This window comes from Onychostoma macrolepis, chromosome 15 (genome assembly GCF_012432095.1).
Source record: "Onychostoma macrolepis isolate SWU-2019 chromosome 15, ASM1243209v1, whole genome shotgun sequence".
Taxonomy (NCBI): domain Eukaryota; kingdom Metazoa; phylum Chordata; class Actinopteri; order Cypriniformes; family Cyprinidae; genus Onychostoma; species Onychostoma macrolepis.
The window spans coordinates 14,674,611-14,698,812 of NC_081169.1; the positions used below are offsets into that span (position 1 = coordinate 14,674,611).

Sequence of the window (24,202 nt, forward strand, 5' to 3'; positions counted from 1 at the left end):
CTGTTTTCACACTTGGTTTGATCGCTTCCACCTCCCTCCCCTCGGCCCCCGCAGGTCTCTTTTTACATTGTATTATTCGCCTCTGAACCGCTGTACATTTGCTTCATCTATGTGAATAACACTTTAATTACTAGCGGCAGCTGATGGTTTTGAAACAGCATTCCTTTTAGGTTAAGCTGGTTTCAAAGCTAGTTAATAGTTAGTCAGGACTATCAAAAACTGTTTATCCAGGATAACGTTATACATTTTCTCTTGTGTTTGTTTGTTTTTAAATTATTATTATTGTCCATAATTGCTCTGCCAACATTTTAACAAGACAAAACTGAGACTTTGTTTTTGAACTGAATTTTTGTGTATGGCAAAAAAAAAAATACTGACATTTGTCAATATTTTTTTGTTTGTTTGTTTTGTTTGATGTTTGTCAATTCCATTTTCAGAATCGCGGAACTGCACACAAGTTCAGAAAACATAATGAATCCAACAAACTGAAATTTGACATCAAACAGACAGAAGCACATGCTGTGGAGCCTCATCCACCTCAGGTGTCTGGATGTTTTGCCTCTAACCGAAGACTGATTAAATCGCATCGCTATTAGTCAAGGCAAATCAGCCAATGCCTCTGCAGAGGACCGAACGTGCTAAAGTATCATGAGATACAGATGGTAAGAAAGTCCTGCACTATGGATGAGCAGAGGGAGGGAAAGAGAAAAAGAGACAGAACGCTAGACCAAGTTAAGTTAAATGCTTTTTGTCAGTGTGGCATCATCTGCATTCAGACTTTGTTGCGGCTTGGAGTTGGACGAGATGATTTCAGAAACACTTTAATGGCTTTAATGAATCCCTCAAGCCGGGGCTGATAAAGTGATACGCCAAAACGAGCTCCTAAATAGTGTCTGAAAGCTAATTAGGAGAGCCGCTCAAATATGGTACAGGGACGGTGATGAATTTCACAGTCGAGCCTTTAGACTGCACAAATAACCCCAGATCAACCATTCGCCCGCTCACCTAGATGAATGATCTGCTCTGATAGACTCCCGCTCCCTGCAAAGGGACCCTGATGAGAGCAGAAGGGGTGCTGTGGTGCGGTGCATTAGTACGCCGGGCGAGCTGTCAGCCGCTCTCTCTCTAGTCTGGCTTCTCTGGGTGTGAAGCTCTGCAGTATCTGTACATTAATGACTGCTGCTGAGAGGCCACCGGCTCTCCATCCTTAGCAGCCTGACCTTCGCTGTCCTTGGCATTCAGACCGTGAATGAGGGAGAGCGGGAAAGAGAGCGGGCAGGCTGAAAAGACAGGAGGGTGTTGAATAAAGCAACGAGGGATGGTAAAGAAAGAGAGGTAATAAAGATGGGACGATAGAAAGAGGTGAAAATAAAAAAGAAACAGACAGAGTAACACCCCTGTTGACCCGACAGATGGGTACTAGGCTTGTCAGACGGTTCCTCATTTCGTCTGCTAATAAACAAGATTATTATAGTCTCTGAGCGGATGCCCAGGGGCAGCGAGTCCATGTTACACTAATAGAAAGTATGGAGTGACCTTATATTAGTGTGTTTGCGTGTTAGCGTCTGGATGTGTGGTTTTGCTGTGCATTTGGCCTATTTCTGATTGTTTGGGTTGGTTTGTTGTGTATTTTAAGGCCCTGATACAATTCAAATGAAATCGGATTACAAACTGGTGTGACGTCATTTTGAACAAAATCACTTGCTATTGGTTTTGGGATTTCGAATGAAGTATTAGCTAGGTGTGCTCTGAGGCTCCTCCCTCTTTGAAATGGAAATCTTCTCCAGTTCCTTGTTTCTCTTCAGTACGTCGAGATCAGAATGAGAGTAAAAAAGAAACACTGGAAAGCTGTTTTATAGTAGAAACTGAAGTTGTAATTCTAATTGAAAGTGACACTGAGACTGTTGTATTGTTTAATGCTGTAAAGCTGCTTGCTTCACAGAAATCTATTTTGTGTTTATTTTGCACGTAGCACATATTTACACTTCATCTAAATGCAGCTCTTAGCAGCAGCGTGGGCCGCGATGTGATGTTCACTAAAAGTAAACCGCTGCAGAAATATTTCAAACTATTTTTTACCCCTAACAAAGAACAAAAAAGAACTGTGCTGTGAGGTACATTGGGACATTTAGAGTGTCCAAAACTATTAAGCTGTGAAATTACTGTTTTAATTATATTTTAAGGAAATTTTTAAGAATTTTTTTTTTAAGTAATTAACTAGTCAATAGGAATGCACTGATATTCAGGTTGAAAGTTGTTTTCATGGAATGACTGATGGCAGATAAATGGCCATTGTAAATCTACACTAAAATAAAATTAAAACACTAAAAACTCATATCTTGTGTATTTAGATGTTACAACATTATAATGTAACATATGAAAAGTGGATATTTTATCTTTGACATCTGTTATAGAAAAAAAAAATCTCAATTAGAAAAATAAGTGCTCATAATAATGTTGATTTGATAGTAGATAGAAATAGATAGAAAATAGTAGAAAATACATAAAAGAAACAAATATGTAATTTTGTACTATAACATATATAGTTAGGTAGCTTTTCTTAATCTCATAGCCCTTGGGAATAAACATATTAACAGACTAATAATGTGCAGTCAAAAATATTTTCTTGAAGATGGTGAATGTCACCAAAAGTGCTTTGATGGCTATAAAGAGGAGACATTTAGAGACACCACTTCTAGGAAAATGCTGTCGTGACAGCCAATCTGTTAGTAAGGTCATCTGGATAGGGTCTAGTTTATCTTCTTTTTTATGACATAAGTCCGAAAGCTTCTCCAAGAAGTAGCTTCTCTAAATTGATTCTCTTTAAAGCACCTAGGCTAAAAATATTAAAGCTAAACATAAACTAAAATGGTTGCCGCCCATCCTGAGCTGTCTGCAGTGTATATTTGTTTCTCTGTATGTGTGTTTAAGTCTAGAAAGGTATAGAGTATTTGGAAAGGGGCACTGCTAGGGTCAGCTCATGTAAAAATAGGAAGATCTGTTCAGTGCTTCCTTAAACAGAAGTCAGTCTGTCTTCTGCTGTGTTTGTTGAGACATGTGTGGTATACATGTTCAACAAGAGCACTCTGGGATTGGGAAACTATTTTGTATGCTTGCGGTTTGGGAGGCAAAACAGTCCCATGAATGCTAATGGAATGTGGCCTGCTTCCACTTCCATTCACTTGGATCTGCTTTAGCGCCAGAGCCTCGTAATCATACTTGCTCATTAAGTAAAGCCATCTAAGTTTACGAGAAAGCAATGGAAGTCATTCTCGCTCAGGTGTCTGTTCGTTTCATACTCTTGTCATTCAGAAAGTGTGGGATAAATCCTCCTTTTCCATTACCGTTGTTTTCCTCTCAGCCTTTTAGCTCGGAAGAATTCTCTCATCCAGCTTTTGATTTTATCTATTCAATTAGTCCTTGGCCTCCGTTCTGCTCCTCATCCTGAGCCCGCCAAAGCAACATAAGCCATATATCTGCTAGACCCTCTCAGGATGTGACCTGCACTTCTTTTCACAAGGATTTCAATGTGTGTGTTTGTCTTAAACATATCATCATCGGTCAGCGATCTGCGGCTGAAACGTGAGCCGGATTCCGCTTACGAGTCTGTGTGAAACATAATTCAGTATCAGAACGCGCACAGAGGTAAAAACTCTAAAAATGATAAGCTCAAACGACATGAAACCTTAGAAGAGGAGAGGCGGGAGCGGCAGAGGCGTGTGGGGTCCGGGGCAGGTTGCAGCGGCCCCAGGCAGGCCCCGTACGGCTCGGTCTCAGAGCAGAGAGGCACAGAGGTGGCTATGCGGAAACAATGGTTCTCTTTGTAAGTTGGCCTGGCTTTGCAGAGCCACAAGATGTCTTCCCCATATGAAGCTGATCATTGTTCCCTCTCCTGCTTTCCTTTTTCTTCCTTTCACTGGTTGTCCTGCTCGCTGTCAGCCTGACATGTCTCTCTCCCCAGGCACCCCAACAACCATTCAACACAAATATAAAGAGAAGTCACTAACACTTCCATCCTGCTATCGCACTTGTGTGTTGCTCCCTATGTTTGTTTGTTTGTTCGCGTTGACTGCCATATGTTCAACCGTGAGAAGAAGAGACACACTTTGCCTGCTGTTCCCTAGCCTTGGCTTGTTTAGTACAAACAACAACAAACACAACTTATGCGCTCGTCTCATCCGTACGTTTTTTTGTTTTTTGACAGGGAGAGTTTGGCGCCGTGTTCCTGCAAAGCGTCTTTTAACACCTGACAGACAATGAATGTGAGGTCATTCGCAGGGTGGTGCAGTATTGGGTCTCAGATTCCCCTCGACATGCATCATCAGGTATGCAGCGTTTTTTGGACCATCGTTGTATCTGTTTCATGGAAGTCGTTGGGCGTGAGACAGAAAAGCGTACGGTTCGGTTTCAGCCTGCTTTCTAAACCTGGCCATATGCCCCCTTGTGCCTATTACCTTACTCCTCCCTGATCTGAGCGCTGAACAGATAATACTTATCCATATGGCGGAATATTACTTACAGTGTTGCTTAAAGCGGAATCTGAAGCACAGGCGGCCGGCTGGTTCAGACCGTTGGGTCACAATGGTCGACGCATCCACTGGTCCGGGTAATTCCACAGTACCAGAAGGCGGTGCTAGGGGGTCTGCAAGAAAAAAATAAATTGACGTTAAAAAAAGTATTTTTAGGGCTGTCATAGTTAACATTGGAACTTAAGATGATAAATCTTAAATAAAATTTGTTCAAGGTCATTTCATTTTTTACTTCACAAATTTAATTTCATTCTGAATCCTAAGACTGGTCAAGAATCATTCAATTAATTGTGATTATTTTTGACAGCACAAGTTTTTTTGTCATTGGACTAAAGCAATGTGTTCAAGTTAATATTTACTTTTTATGTGCATTTTTATTATTGTTATTTTCAACATTCACAGTTATCAAATTCAGTAATATTTCTAAGGACTTGTCAGAAATCATGAGAATAATTGTGATATATATTGTGAATATAACATTTTTTATTCTATTGACAGCACAGTTTTGAACAGTGAGAAGAAATCAAATCTGCATCTAATTTTGTGGGAGTGTGACAATAACAATAATAAATATTTTACAGATAATATTTTAACTATTTAGTGTAATGTCAGTATGACCAATTATAATTGTACAGTTACACAATTGGAAAATTTTATAATTACAATTAACTTATTGCATATACACTACATTGCCAAAAGTATTGGGTCACCCCCTTCTAATGAACAGGTTTGACTACTTTAGTAATTTCCATGAGTACAAATCTTACTGTTTAAGCATATAATGATATTCTAGGGAATTGTGTGCTTCTAATTTTATAGCAACAGTTTGGACAGGACCCTTTTCTATTCTAATATGACAATGCCTCTGTGTATAAGGCAAGGTTCAAAAAGAAATGATTGATTGAGTCAGTGTGGAAGAACTTGACTGGTCTGCAGAAAGCCAAGTCCTAATCCAAGCTGAACACCTCTGGTGTGACTTTAAATGCAAATCTTGAGCCAAAAACTCTTTACCAAACACCAATGACTTGTACATACACTATATGGACAAACGTATTGGGACACCCCCTTCTTTAGAACAGAAAAGGGCACTTCCAAAACTGTGGCAACAAAGATGGAAACATAATTCATGTATTTAAAAATTGTATTTCCATCTCTGTTGCAACAGTTTTGGAAGTGTCTAAAATGACTGTACCCATATGTACAAGTCATTGGTGTTTGGTAAAGAGTTTTTGGCTCAAGATCTGCATTTAAAGTCACACCAGAGGTGTTCAGCTTGGATTAGGACTTGGCTTTCTGCAGACCAGTCAAGTTCTTCCACACTGACTAAATCAATCATTTCTTTTTGAATCTTGCCTTATACACAGGACCCTTTTCTATTCTAACATGACAATTCCTCTGTTCAAACTGTTGTTATAAAATTAGAAGCACACAATTCCCTAGAATATCATTATATGCTTAAACGTTAAGATTTGTACTCATGGAAATTACTAAAGTAGTCAAACCTGTTCATTAGAAGGGGGTGACCCAATACTTTTGGCAATATAGTGTATTTTTATACACAAGATTTTTATTTTTTATATTATATTGTATTATATTAAACCTTTATTGCAACCTTTGGACTAATCAACTAGTCATTCATCAATTAATGAGGTCAGCTAGTTAAACCTGATTTTCCTTATCTATCATTTTTTTAACCTTTGCTTTAATTTTTATATTTTTAGTGGCAGTACAGTGCTTATAACATCTTGTTAGGTTTGCACACTAAAACCCTCTCTGAAAAGTTGTGTTTTGAAATGCATCCCGGTGCTACAGCCATACTCATTCAGCTGGATGTCTTTGGCTGTTGGATCGCATCTTGCGGAGTTGTTGAAGATCCCACAGTGAGCGTCATATTTTTAAGACGTATGTAGAGTTAAAAATAGCCCAAATTTTAACAGCATGTCTCACGACCCCAGCGTTCTGTCCCATTTCCCCCAGTTTTTCAACACAAGAACACATCTTATGTAAATGCCCCCTATAAGCAACACATCTGATCAAGATCGAAAGGTCGACTAGTCATTCAGGCAACCCACTGTCTAGTAGATTTTGAAAATACGTAGATTTGAGCATCCCTACTTTTAGCTTGGTCAGCTCCTGCTTTAATCAGCTTTTTCTCTTACCGCAGAGTTCTTCTCTGCTCTTTATTAAGACATCACGCTGTCAGGATTTCATAGAAGCTTATTTTTACAACAGCTGTCTCTTAGCACGTTTTTAGACGGCTCCGTCTCCTTTGTGCCTCTGGTAAGTGGCATATTTCTGGAAGAAGCGCTCATCCTGACTGCGTCGCTCTTTTAAGCCAGGCTTAAGGAAGTTATCACACACCTTCCTCCCACTGCAAAGAGACAACAGATAAAAATAGATGGCACCAATGCTAGTTAATGCCTGTCGCCCCAGACACATGCATTTGCATTTCTTTTATGTGCGAGTATTAGTGTTTGTGCGTGCATGTGTTTTTTTTTTTCTTTCTTTCTTTTTTTCCCCGTCTATTGCATCGCCCGTTTCCCTTTTTCCTCCCTTCATTTTTCCCCTCGCATTGTGTCTTGTGTTTTGGATCCTCTTGGGGTTCAATGTGCTTTTAGGAGGGGTGAGCAGTCCAGAGATCACCACTGAAAGGCAACAGCAGACAGTTGAGTAATTAAAGTTTTGGAAAGGCAAGTCTTTTCTGCCTGTATTTTCTTTCAGGCCTTTTTGAAGAGTGTACCGGCCTGTCTGCTCTATCAAGGGCTAGGTATTGAGTCCAGAGCTGTAGGGCAGCCATCTGGCCCGAGACCACTCCTTTCGTCCTGTGAGAATGCTTCGACTTTTACGCTCTCTCCCTCCCAAACCGAATCAAACCGGGCTGGGCGACTTGCTGTCAACGGCAAAAGAGCAGAAAAAGACCGCTGCTGATTTTCAACACTTATGTCAGTGTCAGCCGCTGTGAAATAGCACTGTCTCGAGACTCCCCTCCAATCGGCTCGCTGATAAGACGTGAAATCTTACAAACATTAATCTCGCGAAAATATTTTCTGCTGCCAGGCCAGGGACTAAAGTGTTATTTACTGTTGGAAAGACCCCTTGACCTGGTGCTGAGAGCTTTTCATTGGAAAAGATCAGATGCTCGTGCTGTTGCTAAGATACTACAAAACGGTCAGCTCAGTTTTGCATGAAGCTTTCGGACTTTTGAAAATATATTTAAAGCACATCTGAATGATTAAATTAAGTGATATCCTGTGTAATTAAAGCTTTTTGAAATGCTAGACTGATGACAGTACTGAGTGTGGCACATAAATAATGATCACTCAAAGACACAAATTCAAATTCATGCAAAGTGGACCCCCAAAATTATTCTTTCCCTGTTATTTGGGCTTTTTACGGTATAAAATATGAGGTTTTGCTGAATTAAGATAAAGACACAAGGCCAGCACTCAAGAACATTTTGGCAAAGTGCATCAACAGTTGATAATTAGCATCTGGGACATTCGAGTTTATGCAAAAACTCTTTCAACATTCAAAAAGTGAATGCTTAGCGATAAGAGGAAGCAGTTTATTGTAAAGCCAACTGCATCTATCAGCATGAGTGCTACTACAAAATTGTAAAAGGCCTCCAAGGATAAATAGCAGTACTAAGTAGTAAACAAACCTCAAACTTGGCAAAAATCAAAAATAAGGATTTTATTTTAGTCTAAATGATGAGTCAAAGTTCATGAGTTTGTTGTAAACCGGACTACTACTTTGCTCATATCATAGCATCCACTAAAGCTCTTTATTATTTGATACTGTATGAATATTTTTCTCGTAGGTGGTATATATGCTGATTGCCTTTTGAAAACAGAGAGATGTACTTTCTCTTGGCTTGCTTTTAATGAGGTCATAGTGGGAACATTACAAGATTGCATTAGGTCACTAAATGCATCACTCTAGACATAAATGAGATGCACTGTATTCTTTACATTTACTTTGATGTTATTAGCTGATGCTTTCTTAGCAAAAGCAAAATAATTGATTTTGATGACTTCTACTTAAGTAGGTCACATTTTTAAGGGAATTTTTCTCATTGACTTGTGTGTGTTGTATACATTTCCTTTACCTTTTTCTAATATTTTAGTATTCCATCAGGATCACCAGGTACAACTGTTTCTTTCCATTTAATGTTGTTTTTAAAATGTCTAGCCCTAGGCATGTCGAACAGCCTCTGCATATCTAAACATCTGTAAATGCTAGCTGTTGAGTTGTCAGAATTGGCATCTCAAGCCACTTCCTTTTTGCAGTCAGGTTTATGGTTATGGATACCGCATACTATCTTACTCAGTCATTAAACTAATGCCTTAAATTGCATTTATATTAACTCATCGCATAAAATAATTTTCTTGACTTGCTTGAAAGGTCACATTAGCCGGTTTAAAAGAATTATTTAGTCCAATCTGATTGGCTCACTACTTATTGGCCTAAAATCAGATGATACGTTTTGCCTAGTTCAGAACCATCATCAAAGTGTCTGGACTGAGGGACCATTGTATAGATGCTTATTGTAAAAAAAAGCTTTAATGTCCTCAGTAAATAGTGATCATGGTTGTTTTGACAGAAGGTCAGTCAGAAGATTGAGTTCAAGGCTAGCGCAGTTTGAAGCAGCTCTGCATCTTTGTCACACAGCTGTACGGCTTTAATTCAAGGCTTAAGCAGGAGTTAGTAAACCATTGACACATTATTTAAATGCATATGAGGGATTTGTGCCAAAGCAATTTTTTTGTTTTTCCTTTTTTCGCTCAGGTTTATCAGTTTGCACATGTTCCTGAATGTTAAGTATTACTTATAACACATTAGCGGCAAATACTGTGCAAACAGAACAAGTTGCTGTTTGTGAATACACAAACACATGAAAGCGAGCTGATCTGCGTTATATGAGCAGTCTACCTCTCAGAAGCAATTACTATACATTGCCTGTAGTTCATCCCATACATTCCAGGTTTACAATGATAAGATACAGAAAGCTAATGACCTTGTGACATGCATTCACACATGCTGTCAATATCGTATACATTAAATAATGGCGGCAGAGTACTAACATAAAGAGCGAGAACATGTTGAGAAATGCAGATTATTGATGCTCACTTTTTATGTGCCTCTGTAAGTTCTCTTCAGCGTTCAGTTAAATCTTTAGAGAAGGACAAACAGTTCATAGCTGAATAATTCAGCTGCTTGACTTTTACAGCCATTCGCATGAGGATTCGCTGTTATATTAGGTTTGAAATTGAAGCAGCAGTGCAAGCTTCAACATGAATATGACTATTTGAGGCTTAAGACCTTTTCTGCCACTCTGTATCAGGAGTGCCGGCAGTGATGCCCCCAAAATTGGTTTGCAGTATTGCCCTACATCCACTACTGCAGGCTTACAGGAGCAGATGGCATCCAATTTAAAAGATTTTCATGTTACTGTTAAGTGATACTTTAACATTCAAAGCTTGGGGTTGGGTGAATTTTTTATGGTTTTTGAAGCTTGCTTAGGCTGACCAAGGTTGCATTTATTTGATAAAAAATACTGTAAAAACAAGAATATTGTGAAATATTATTACAGTTTAAAAGAACTGTTTAATATTTTAATACATTTTAAAATATCATTTATTCTTGTGATGGAAAAGCAAAATTGGTGGGCAATATGCATTTAAAGTGCTAAATATAGGAGGAACATGTCAAAGTCATTTATATGTGTCAAACTTGCTCGCAACTGAATATTGGCATGTAGATGTCTTCAGGCCAGGACTTTTACCAAACCAAGTGAGTGTAAAACAAGTGAAGTTTGGGGCAGACTGGACATTGCATGTTTGAGTGAGTGTAAAACATGACATATCCTGTTGCCAGCAGGTGGCGCTGTGATTGTAACTGAAGTTTGGGGCAGATCGGACATTGTATGGATGACATACAATAACTTCCGTTTCCATGGCAAAACATTGAGCTTTGTCAGACCGCTACGGCAGGGCCTTTAACAAAAACTCAAGATTTTCGCAATTTAAAGGGCACCTATTTTTTACACCCCTTTTTACAAGATGTAATGTTGGTCTTGGGTGTCCCCAGAATGTGTCTGTGAAGTTTCAGCCCAAAATACCCAACAGATCATTTATTATAACAGCTCTAAAATGTCATTTTTGGGGTGTGTCTAAAAAAGAGCTGTTTTGGAGTGTATGGCTTTAAATACAAATGAGCTGCATATTCCCGCCCTGTCTCCAGAAGAGGGTGTCGCGTATACGTCTCTCTGCATTGCATGTCTACAGCAATAAACAGCCGGTATAAGCAACATAACCGAGAGCGAGAGAACCGCTCAGCCGTACATATGGGAAGTCAAATGCACCGAAAGTGGGACGAAACAGTGCGATGTTACAGAGCTTGCACCGCGCTGACCTGTCATCGGCACAGATCAATGGACCGGGCCTCGCCACTGCGCTACCGAACGAATCTGATCAGTTAAAAAATACTTAATGTACGCACGCAAATACGGTTAAAACGCTAAGCACTATAACGACATGACATTCACAAAGGAGTCTGGAGTGATACATGTATTTAGGTACATTTTGAGGTGCATTACCTTGAAAAATGAAAGTAATCCACTGTGTCCTCAGCAGCTCAGATGTTGGGAGAAAATGTTCATTCTTGCATGCAAACACAGAGCATTGGGATTGCTTGCGAGACATTGTTGACGTTACAGCTGCTCGAGCGCGGAGAACATGGAGGACAGTGTACAACCGCTGAGGGCGGAAACTATAGCAATGCAGGGCTGCCAATCAACCCCCGTGACCCGGCACCTCCGAAATGTGATGTCACACTGCGAGAGAATCAAAACGGCAGGCCTAGTGAGACTGACTTGGTTTAAAGGGAATTAAAAAATGAGGAGGGGGTGGATTTTTATTATTGTAGGGTGGTTGTGTTCACACACTGCCAACACACATTTATGTCCAAACACCATGTAAAAGTGGATTTTGCATAATAGGTGCCCTTTAATATCGCAAAGGCCTTTAGATTAGATTTAGTCCAAATTAGTCTAAATTTGGCGTTGATCTGATAAAATCTCTAGGATGAGTAAATTACATAGTAAAACATGATATTTGCTCTTGCCAGCAGGTGGCGCTATACATTACAACTGAATATTGGCATGTAGATGTCTTCAGGCCAGGACTCTTACCAAACATGCAAAGTTTGGTCATTTCTAGTTGCCAGCAGGTGGCGCTATGATTATAACTGAATATTGGCCTTTAGATGTGTTCAGGCCAGGACTCTTATCAAATGTGTGAAGTTTGGGGCAGATAAGGCATTGCATGGCTGAGTTACAACAGAGATGTTTTTGTAGGTATTGGTGCGTTAAATGTGTCTGCTGAATTTTGTAAGTGAAATGTAGCTTGAGGGGCACTTCGTGAAAAGTGAAAAGATGGCGCTATTGAGCCATTTTGCCACATTCGCTTCTGAAAACCATATTGGATGGAAATTTTAGCCACCTCTGGTGTGTGTGCAAAGATTGTGGTGTGTGTTTAGGCCCTTAAAAAATGCAATACATTTTGGTGAATAATAATAATAATAAACAGAGCAATTCCAAGAGGGTTCTTGCACCGCGGTGCTTGGGCCCTAATAAATAATTAATTAATAAATTCTTATAAATTAGGTTGTTCGCTTTAATAACAAAACATGTTTGTTTTTGATGCATAAATCAGTCTAGTAGTCAATGCACAAATCTTGCTCAACTTTATTTTGGGGGTCTGTTTCTGGGCAAACCTCTCTTAAATGCCCTAAAATTAACCATAATGGAAGATGGCTGCTGCAGCTTGTTGTAATTAACTTGTCCTGATAATGTCTGGTAACATTGAACCTATGCCAGTGAGCAGACCTCTCTCCTCTGATGGTGTCCACTAATGCTCCCGCTGTGGCGGTAACACTAACCTGGCTCACACAGCCCGCACCCCAGCGCCGGCCCACTTTCTACTTCATCAATCCAAGGCGATTATTATGTTTCTCTATTTGTGAGTGTGAGAGGGAACAGGTTCACAATAGCTCCACCAGAACCGCTCTGTATGTGTGTGTGTTGTAGAGGTACAAAGGCTCCTTACCTCAGAGCATTGGCATTCCCTGAGCGAATAAGCAGGATACAGAAAGAGAGAGAGAGAGAGGGGTGCACAGTGGGGGTATTCATGGGCCCCGTCCCCACGGGAAGGAACCAAGGTCGAGTATTAGCCCCTATTAAAAAACAAAGCCAGCCCTGCAGGGGCCTGGCACTCACTGCATAAAGAGAGAAAGAGAAAGGCAGAGTATTAGAAGACAGAGAGGAGAAGGACATTAAGGTTTAGGCCCTCAGAACTACCTCCTTAAACAATCCCAAGTTTCCTTGAAACCTCTTGGATAAATTGTTGGACTGAACAATCATTCTTATTTGGTTGTGTTGTTCAGCACAAGATATGTCAAAATTGAAAAGAAAAGAAATAGAACTGCTAAAGCCGTAGTGTGTTTCATTTCCCGTCAACAGCGGCACCGAATGGATTTGCAAAAAGAATGAAAAGTGGTTACATTAGTTGAGCCAGTGTTGCCAAACCAAGGAAAGCCACAGGAAATGACATCATGACAATGCTGACTGACTGATGGCACCACAAAAACCAAATCTCAGGACCTTTACTGAGCTGTGACATCTATTTCATTTTTTTAAGAACCCCAAAAACAATAAGGCACTGGCTATTGTATTGTATTTTATATTGTATTGGCTATTGTATTTTGAAAAATGTCTTAGTCTTTTTTCCCATGCAATTAACATATAGGGTTCAATGCAATGTTATATGTATTATATATTTTTTTAATGTTTTAAATTAGTTTTTATTTTTTATTTTTCATTTTAATTTTAGCTAAAGTTTATTGTCGTTTTTATTAGTTATGTCTGTATAGTTTTACTATGTTATATAGTTTTATTTATTTTAGTATGTCATGTTAAAGTAAAGAAACTGAGAAATGTTGCAACTAGCTGGAATAAAACCAGTTTATTTATTTTATTTCAGTCCATTTTTATTTCATGTTGGTTTTAGTGTTTTTTTAGTATGGTTTTAGTTTCAGTCAACTATAATAACCCTGGTCCTATGTTGTTTGGAGCCTGAAGTCCACAAAAAGTCATGCAAGTTTGGAATAACACAAGAGTGAGTAAATGATGACTGAGTTTTCCGTTTTGGGCAAACTATCCCTTCAAGGTCTTTTGTAAAGGCCACATTGTGCATGTGCTTTGTACATTAGATTTTGCTATGTAGATATGCAGTATTTTACTGAAACGGTTTATTTCACCAAAAGGCTTTTTTTAGACAAATACAGGCATGAGTTGCTAGATAAAACACCATAAAAAAAACTTCTTTTTAGCTCAATCCTGAAATATTTTACAACTCCCTCCAGCTCTTCAAAAATGTTCCCATCTACTAGAAATGGAAAACATGTGTTTATATGTAAGCACAGCCAACATCTCCTCTCCCGTGAAGCAGTTCACTTCTCCATGGCAACAGCAATTGCCATGCATGTCTGTAACGATGAAGTGAAAAATGCCATTTCTATAGAATCATGGACTTTAATATGAGAAAAGATTCACTGTTTAGCTTGAGAATTAACCTTGAAGACAAGCTAATATTTTTTTTTTACTTTTCTGTTTATAGTTTGACCTTTCTGTCAAGGTAAACATGTTTGGATTGCAACAGTACGCTCATGATCACGTTCCATACATTGATATTTTGCATTTCGTCATATTTTCTATTCAGAGCGTTCAATACCTTTGTGTTAAACCCTCTATTTCCTACAGGAGCAAGTTTTTCTCTTCAGTCAGCGGTGGTGATTCACAGAGTTACAATTCTTCTCCCCTCTTGATTAGAAAGCGGAGGAAGGAAGTCTGGGCAACTTCACAGCAATTGCAACCACAATGGCTCGTTACCTCCAGAACAAAACACTCCATACATATCCCATGAGGTATATTTTGGAGATACTCACTGTAATGAGTAATAAATAAGGCCAGAAAGTGGGAAAACGGTTATTTAGCAGCTTATTGGAAGTTAGACATTGTCGTTCAGTCTTTGAGCGCTTTTGAGCTCAAGTACAGGATGAAGCAATGTCATAGTCATTCCCCCTCCGTGGCTCTTCAGCTGCACCCTATCACACCTGCGCTTTCCTCTCGGACAGGTATCCTCCTCCCCTCACATCTGGCCCCCTCACCTCAGATTCCTGGCATGCCTCTCCCAAAGCTCGGCATCCTACAGCCTGTCTTGCGTCAGGATCGAGTAACATAAATTAGCGTGTCCTCAGAAAACCCGTGTACGTTTAGACTTGGGCCTCTCACGCTGGCAGGGACTTCAACTCTATCTGCCAGCGCTCTGCTTGCAGCTGCAGTGCACTTAGACTGTTTGCATGTACCAGCCTTCCCCCCCCCACCAAATCGAATTCCATTCATATCCCCCAAAATAACTCTGCCTAATTGCCCACACTGGGCAACGATGAGAGGATTTATCACCGAGATTGATTTTATGTGCAATGAGGCCGTCGGTTAAAAGAATCAATTGACTGATATTGTTGAAGCCCACATTAGTGGGACAATTAGAGGCCTTGATGGGACACTCTATCCTCCTGCCTCTGCACGCTCGAACCCATCTTTTGTCATCAGCATCACAACAACTTGATCGTATCACACAGTGTTTGCAGTTCATGGAAATTTATAATCGTGATACATTCTCTGGAGAATCAAATTAAATTTGCACTTTATGACAGATTCTGGGATGGTAGAGTCGCCTCGTGAATGGCCAGATCGTGGGAATGTGGTATCAGACTGTGGCTGGCTCAGCCCGGGCATGGCTCTAGAGACCCAGTGTTTGTTTCATGGCATGTAACACTTGATGAGCAGCTCAGTGCTTTGCCAGATATGCAAAGGGAGTCAGAAAGCCCATCATTTATAAAGTTCTACCAGGCCCGTATTGGCTAATCGGGAGCACCGGGAGGATTCCCGGTGGCCCTGTCTGTTTTTTTGGCCACGAGGGCCGGTGTTGTCATGCCACTGGGTTGAAATATGGATGCTGTCCTTAGACTGCCTGCACTCAGAGCAGCCCCACTCTTTTTATTTATTATTTTCTCACAGCCCATTATTATTATTTTCACTAGACCATACCAATAACAAATTCTCAACTGGTAATAAATCATTCTTTTTGCGCAAATCATTGTTTTATTTGTGAACGTAGCGGAATCCTCTGCCGGCTGCTCCAACGCTAACAGCAATTCCCTTCACCATCAGCGTTTTGATTTTGCCAAATCAGTTTGGGCGAATGCGAATAACTTATTGATCATGGGCCCAACATCCAGAAAGGCAGGAAAACATTCAATCTACCTGAGGGAAGACGTCTTTCACTAAAAGTTAATGCTGTTAAATAGAGAGAAAAAAATAAATAAACTTCTAGCGTATTCTTAAACCTGTACCTCATTATTGAAGTACAAATCCAAGCACCAGAAGCAGCCCACACTCTCTACGTTTTCTTTAATTGAAAATAAAATATGCATAATATAATATGCATAAATATGCAAAATATGCATTTTCATTCATTCAAAGGCTATATGGTTGCAATAATATTTTAGTTCAAAACTTTAAGTGCCATTGTTTAAAATGCTTTATTGACTGACGTTTCATGGACCTTCAGTTGTTACGCTTTCAAATTTCATGCCATTTGTAATTTCACAGTATTTTCTTCTCCTAAATTATTACACTTGTGAAGTCACAATTCGATATTGGTACAATTTACTCAGGCTGATGACATTTTTTGTATTTCTTTTTAGAATAATTGTACATAAATAGGTTAAAAAAACGTGATTATTTCTGAGAACTTTTTAACTGCAGGCAGACATAGCCTGCATTATGGTACAGTACAATATTTGGAGCATCCCTTATTCTGTCCCTTATTTTCTTAAAGAATTAACACTTATTTTCTACCAGAATACAACAATAAATACTATTTTCTTAAAGAATAAAAGATAAATAATCACAGTTGTCCCTTATTTTCCATTTCTGGACAATTAATTGACAACCCTAATGATGACGTAATTATCTTTTGACTCCCCTGACAGCGGCACCTTGCTCAAAAAAACAAAAAAAAAAAAAAAACCCTCAGTTGAAGATATGCGAGCAAAAAATAATAGATAACAAAAATGGATAATATAAAGTACAAAGGCGGCACTGAAAAGGCCAGTACAAAAAAAACAAAAAAACAAGTGGGCCGGTATAAGGCATGAAACTCCAGGGCTGAAAATGAGTGCCACTCCAGCCCTGAGTTCTACACATCCTCACCCCTTGGTTCTTTGTTATTAAATATTATGACTCCGTTTGATTGTGCTTTCAGCTGCCAGTAACAGTAGCAGCACATGAACGCATGAATCTATTTTGCAGAATTCTCAGAGTTCCCAAAGTTTGGAAAATGAATTTATATTGTCACAGATTCTTAATAAGCATGTTTAATGTATATAATTAAATTATTATTTATATAATTTTAACATATAAAAATATAAAGCTTGTTACTACCATTACTACTACTACCATAATAAATATAATGCAGTTCAGTAAGGACATGATCAAAATTGACAGTAAAGACATTTATAATGTTAGAACAGATTTTAACTTTAAAAAAAAATATTGGTTCCTTTGTAATATCTATTCATCCATAAAAAATTAGACACAACTGTTTTCAACATTGGTTATGATGATAATACATTTTTGCCAGCAAATCAGCATATTAGAATGATTTTTGAGGGATCATGTGACACTGAAGACTCTGAAGTAATGATGCTAAAATTTCTTATTTGCCATTACAGGAATAAATTAAATTTATGTTCAAATGGCAATTTTTTTAAATAATATTTCATAAGTTAATGTTTTGACTAAATCTTTCTAACCCCAAACGTTTGAATGGTAATGTATACTGTACTGTCTTTGCAGTCTCCAGGCTTAAATTATTTTATATTGATTAACCACATGTATATCTTAACCACATATTTAATATATTTGAAAAAAATACTTTTTAAAATGTTCTTGGAATATTGAATATCATCAAAAGGTGAAAAATAGAATTATGTATTTATTATTTTTTGCGCTAATCACCTTTCCTACTGGAAGTTTTAATGTGGTGTTAAAACCTTGACTGGTATAATTACATTTTCCATCTTTTTTTCTTACAAAATTGGTTTTAAATTCTTTTTATTAAATATTTTAAGTCTTAAATTTCATTCCCTTAAACATGCAGATACCCTGATAACATGCTTGCTAATTCTCTTGTCTAACCAGCTGGTCAGTTCTATTGCAGACCGATTTTTCCCAGTGCGCTCCCTGGGCTGCACCACATGTGCCAGATGTGAGTTGTCTTTGTGCTCGGAGTCAACCCCAGAACATGCGAAGTTCATTATGTCAACAAGTTGTCCATGTGTTACTTTTTACTCTTTTTTTTTTTTTTTTGATTTATTTCTCAAAGCTACTCCATCCTGATGACTTTGCAGCACATCTTGCAAGCAATTGCAATGCATATCCAGAGAAGAAACTTCTTGGCAGGGCTTCAGACAAATATAAGTGTCCGCTCTTGATTAGAGCAAGGCCGGGTGAGAGGATCAACTTCTGACAGGACGTTTGTTTGATATATTTACAGAGCAACAAATACTACGCATGAGATTTTGAGAGGCAGGCTTTGGTGACATTTTGAACAACTTGGCATGTTCTGTTAATTATTGTTAATACATTTCCTTTTCTAATCATTTTGTTTACAAGGACGTGACATGTCAAGGGTCTTGTAAGTGTTTTCAACTCCAGACAGATGTTTCTTTTAGTCATTATTAGATAAACAAAGACTTCCAGCCAAGGAAATCACTACAGTTTGAAATGACATATATCTCCATAACCGTATCTGTGACGTCTAACTCATGAGTTGCGCTGTATTTCTTTGTCTCAACACCCCATTTACAACAAGCTAGAGCGGCTGCAGTATATTTTACGGATCTTAAACGAATCTCATGTTTCATAAATCAAATTATTTCAAGTTATTCTTCATTTCTGCCTATTTCATTATGTCACGATGAAGAACTGTGTCCGGTCTTCGCTGTTTAGGGCTTTAGCGGGAGAAAGAGGGGGGAGAGACCGTGAGTTTGTGTGTGTTCTGTCTTTTTCTTTTGCTGCAGACAGACTGGGGATGTCAGGTGCATGATGGGAAGTGGGTTCGCAGGGGACAGCAGTGTGGCGTAGGGCCAGAATCAATTGGCGGTGTAATGAGATGGCTTGGTGCCAGGTTTCCATGGAGCTCACTTTTCCTGTCCTTCACTGGAGGATTTGTAAATTAAAGGGAGAGAGAAAGCTTGGGAGGGAGGCAGGAGAGAAAGGGAGAGAGGATAACAGAAAGAAAAGGAGGGAGTGGGTGGCAGAGGAGTAGCAAAAGGGCACAACCAAAGGAGGGGGCACGGAGCTAGACAGAGAAAGGTGCAGCGATTTACAAAAAAGAAAGGGGGGATGTGAGACAGAGCCTTGGAATGCTGTAGCTCCAGAGATCTCAGCACAGCGCAATTCGCCAAAGATGACGGGGCTTCTTAATGCGCGCTGTCTTTCAGACATTTTTTGGTGTTTGATGCCGAACTCAAGCTTAGGATCTCAGAGATAAGGTGCACTTGGCGTAGGGATGAAAAGAAGGTCTTTCCTTTCTATTTCTGTGCGCCGCACCGAATTTCATTTCTGCCCCCTTGAGCCAAGAATCTGGCTGATACAGCGTAATGAAATCGATGCAGTGATATGCCTTTAATCCAGCAGCGAAACGACTGTCGTGATTATGCAAGAAGTGGCTAATTAGCATTATAAAGCATCGTTTATTTTGAGAGTAATTCACTTTGCGACTCTATTACGAATAGCCTTGCGCAAGAAATTTTTCTTCGCTTATCATTCTCATTTCTGAATACAGTATGCTTTAAAATTGAAGGTTTTCTCGCACACAAAGGACTTTCGTCTTGTGCGGTTAATGAAGGCCTTTTTGTTTGCACAAAAGGCAACTTTTTTTTTCATTTAGGAGCTTAATTCTTCCACTCCAGGGGTGTTTTGTTTCCAAGATCTTCAGTTTGTCCATTTTGAATTTACCACCAGCTTTCCCACAGGCACCACAATGTTTTATGCATACCGTTTATTAATTTACATCATGATTTGTCTGTTTATCCAGACTCGGATAATCCTTTTCACTCTGATGACAAATTTACAGCATTCATACTTTATGGGCCTTGAAGTCTTTAAGCTGGTAATTTATTTTAAATGAAACAAGTTTGCAGAGGCTGGAACTATCCTTGTCTTGATGCCCGGCTTTCTGTATTTGGGGGAGTGGTGTGGATGTTGAGGGTGCCGGCTGGACCCATGTTGGATTAGAAGCCTGAAGTATATTGATGGAGCATGTGAGGTCAGCTGGGGACACACAAGACTGTAACCCTCTGAGAACCACAGAGGAACCAGCTGAGTCATGGTCTCAAATCGGTTTCAACCAATCCTGAAGGGTGGATGCGACGGTGGTGGAACAGAATGGATAGTGTTGCAGTGGTTCGTGGGTAGACGGGAACAAAGAGACTCCTTCATGTCCCCTGAGCCTCACATGCATCATCTTGCATAAAGCTCTTTCTGGCTATACTGGGATACTATCCTCTTATTTCCCCAATACATTCTTAAGATACGGAGCACAGATAACATAAAGCAAAGGAGAAGATGCTTGAACCTTACCGCAAATCAGAGCCAAATGACACTAATTGGTCCACCGGCGCTGTTTTCTCTTGACTGCAGACCGCATTGTAATGAAAACAAAACGCCACTTTGGAGCATTTTCTTTCCCACGAGATTAACAGTAATTAACTAGTATCACTGCTGGGCAGCAGGTGATGTCTCAGCCAGGGACAAAGGGCTGAATGGTCACGCTACATTTTTGGACGTAATTGAGACACAGTTTACTTCGTATTTAACCTTTGTCAACAGCGTTGTTTTATTGATGTGCTAATATTGATAATTTATTTAACATGCTGTGACTTAATCTAATGTAGAGGCCTTGGTTTTATAGTCGAAGGCAGAAAAATAAGTTAATGTGGTAGATGATGTACTGTAATGCTTCTGTTTTGCATTTTTAATTTAATTAATATTTTTAAAAATTCAAATAATAATAATAATAATAATAAATCACATAACAAATTTTATCTTTTTTATTTTATTTTATTTTTTTACTTTTTTGAGAATGTTTTAGTATTTAGTTTAAGACCACACTTAAGCTACTTTTGTGAAAAAACCTGATGATCATGTTCTCCAGTATGATACGAGATGATCCAAAAAGCCTCATGGGCTTCAATGGCAACAAGAACATCTTGTGTCTGTTCAAAGACAGTCACATGGTCAATGTCACAAGTTATTTAATTTTAGTCACCTAGAAATAATGTAGAATCTGAAATATTTATTTGACATTAGAACTTTTCTTTAATACTTTCCAGTTTTAAATCTGATTCTAAATCCTAGATTTCAGAGTTTTGGACCTTCAAATCCCACTCGGTCACTTTCTGGTGCAGTTTCTAGCTCTGGCTTTATATCTGGCTGGTCAGGAGTGAGACAGAGAGACCGCTGGCCCGTTTGTCTGAGATTTTGGTTAATGCAACGGATTGGTGGAGCAGTGCCGCAGCAGTGCGTGAGTAGAATATCAGAGAGAGAGGGAGAGGCATGGAATTTGGAGGGGTGAGACATGTTGCCTTCTTAACTGAGTCTGAAGGTACAATGTACACGACTCACCCTCCCTCCCTCCACCACGCTGGGAGTCGAGTAGAGTAGAGTAGAGTAAGAGGCGCTGGAGGTATTGCTTACAGTCAGCGCTCCGGGGGAAACGCCACAGCGTGTTCACATGGCTTCTCCCCGTCCCCTGGGAAACGGTGCATACCCGCCGGGCATTCAAGTCTATTAGGGTGTCAGCTTCTGTCTGCTGAGTAGAACGGCATCTTAAAGTGTGAAAGCTGGAGATGATGGAAGTGCTGCGTTTGGCCTTATGCTAACATCAGCTCTCAAAAAACATATTCAACTGCCACCTCCTTCCACCACTGCTGCTAGTGTTTTTTCGTTTTTTTTTTTTTGGTATATTTAGGTTTGTTGCTCTGATTTATGTACGTCTACATATCTAAGCGCTATATTTGCAGACTGCTGATCCTTAGAAGATGTGCCACAATAAGACCCTCTATTCTTAGCCGGTGCACATTGATGCTCTTCGCTGTTACCCTGGGCCCACTAGTATTTCAATTAAAAAATCAAATTTCGCTAGAACATGTTGCTAGAAAGATATCGGTTAAGACAAAGGAAAGGAAACACTGGTTTTCAATCATGTACCGAAAGTATCAGTGTTTGCCAAAATGGCAAGTCCACCACGAAACAATTTCGCCCCAGCAAACAATGGCACAGGGCCAACGAGACTCTCTCAGAAGCTGGACTGAACTGCAGATTAGTATTTATTTTTGGTGCAGAGAAGTCTTCCAAGAAGTATGTGTGTGTGTGTTTTTGGGAGGTGTATGTGTGCGAGGGTGGGGGGGTTTGGTTGGGCGGGCGGGCGGTCGGTCGTTCGGGCGGTCTGGGAGAGGGGAGCATGAGGACTGCCGAGGAGTTGTTACCTGGGTTGCTCCTCTACAGCTGGGGGAGAGAGAGAGAGAGGCAAGCGGAGGAGACGAGGTTAAGGGGTGACGGGACTGGTGCACAACTCCATTTTCCTTTTTGCCGAATTTCCACAGTCGCTTCTTTCTTTTCTGTTTCGCTTCATTCAACAGAGTGAGTGAAAGAGAGGGAGAGGGCTATAGAGAGAGAGTGAAAGAGAAAATCAAGCCAATTTTTTTTTAAAGACTCGATCTTGGCTTTCTTACAAACAGATGTTGCCTGTCATTTGGTCGTTAAGCAGGCACATAGATCGTACAATACTGAGGTTTTACTGACTTGCTTTCTCTTATTTATGGTTTTATTACAAGGAAAATCGATCTCTCATAAACATGGGAATGATTTTTTCCCAATCCGTTGTTTTTTTTTTTTTTATAATGTATTTTTCCCTCGCTTAATCTCATCCATTTGCTCGTTTCTATTTTTTTTAGTTGCGCATTTGTGTTTTGGGCTTTCGTGGGCCACAGTGGATGTTCTCCATACCTTCTGCCAGTGCTGTAAGTACAGTGAGCACAGTGAGACCTTTTGGAAACAGTAAACAGACAGTCGGTAAGCATTTGATTCTTTCTATTCGGCATATTTGTTTACCACATTGATACGTTTTATTTTCCTTTGCTTTATATTTGGCATACTTTATCGTTGTTGTAGCAGTCAGTGTTGTTGGTGCGCAGGTTGGTGAGGCCTGGGCGTGTTTTTGTGTTAATCTATGAAGTTGATCTGATGTAAAATCCTATATCCGTTCACTTTGGTTAAGGAACACGGGGTCAGTCTCACTCCTGCTGACCCCCATTCAGCTGATTTTGAGGAGTCTTTCAACTTCTTGGCATAGCCCCGCTAACATAGTTAAAGGAACTTGGCACCTACTTCAAAGTCAGTCTGTTCATTTGTATTCAAGTAGTGGGAAACGGGAAGGGAACACGAACTGTCAGAAGCTCTTCACCGGAGGTGCGGTGCCAGTCCAAATCGACCATCAAATAATTTCACACTGAGCCACGTGTTATTAATGGCACTGGGTTTGGCTTTGTGGGCCAGACTTACTTCACACATCTTTATTATGCTCAGGAGGGGCCTGAAACATTTGGATGCAGAAATCTTCTCAGTTTGAGAGAAATGTTGTTTCTGTTTGGTGAGACAATATAGATAATTACCTTAATGCATAGGTGTTGCCCTGCGAATGATGCAGCATTGAGGGCTTCAGCTTAAATTAGTTTTTGAAATATATAAACAAGACTTTTAAAGTCAGCCATTGGCAGTGCGTTATTTCAATGCTTGATTTTCTTAACAAACAAACAAAAAAAAGCTATAAAAGCTTGACTTTAAACACTTTTTAAAACACATATTTGTTATATGATGCTGCGCTATACAAGAAAATTGTCAAGTAATCTGTATATACAGCGTTGTGTGGTCAGCTCAGGGGAAATGCAGATGTTTGGCTTATAAATGTACTGACAGGTCTTTGATTTGACACTGCTCAGCTGTTGTCCTCTGTGGATTGGGCTTTGCAGGCCCATGAAACCTAAGAAAGATGGTCTGATGGAAGGAGAAGAGGCCAGAGAGCTAGAAAATAAAAGGTTTAGGCATGCTTTAGGGGTGGCATTCTCAGTATAGTGTTGCTCTTTCGTAATTTTTTTTTATATAAGATGAGCAGGTGCTTGACGTTTCCTGAATGATTAGGATAGCCGTGTGCTTAAACAGCTTGACAACTGTACGTTTGCACTACAATATTTTATTGCTTTGTATATTCATCTTTACTTTCACCTTATTAAATACTTTGCCACTCGTTACAGTGGCAATAGAAAAACACTTGTTTTAGTTATTATATGGCTTAGTCGTTTAATTCAACCCGAATATATGGATGTTGAATCATAAAAAATAATAATTTGAAAATATGAAATAATAATAATGACAATATTTTCATATTTAAAAAAATGGCAAATGGTAACTTTCATTTATATCA

General features: G+C 39.4%; 1 long non-coding RNA gene across 1 annotated transcript in view; it reads left to right on the plus strand.

The window, feature by feature from the left end:
- LOC131520699 (uncharacterized) overlaps window positions 1–24,202 on the plus strand; it is a 79,904-nt gene that overhangs the window by 15,818 nt on the left and 39,884 nt on the right. Inside the window, exon 3 of the long non-coding RNA XR_009266112.1 lies at window positions 4,205–4,325. This is a non-coding gene — a long non-coding RNA (uncharacterized LOC131520699). The remainder of the gene's footprint in view (window positions 1–4,204; window positions 4,326–24,202) is intronic.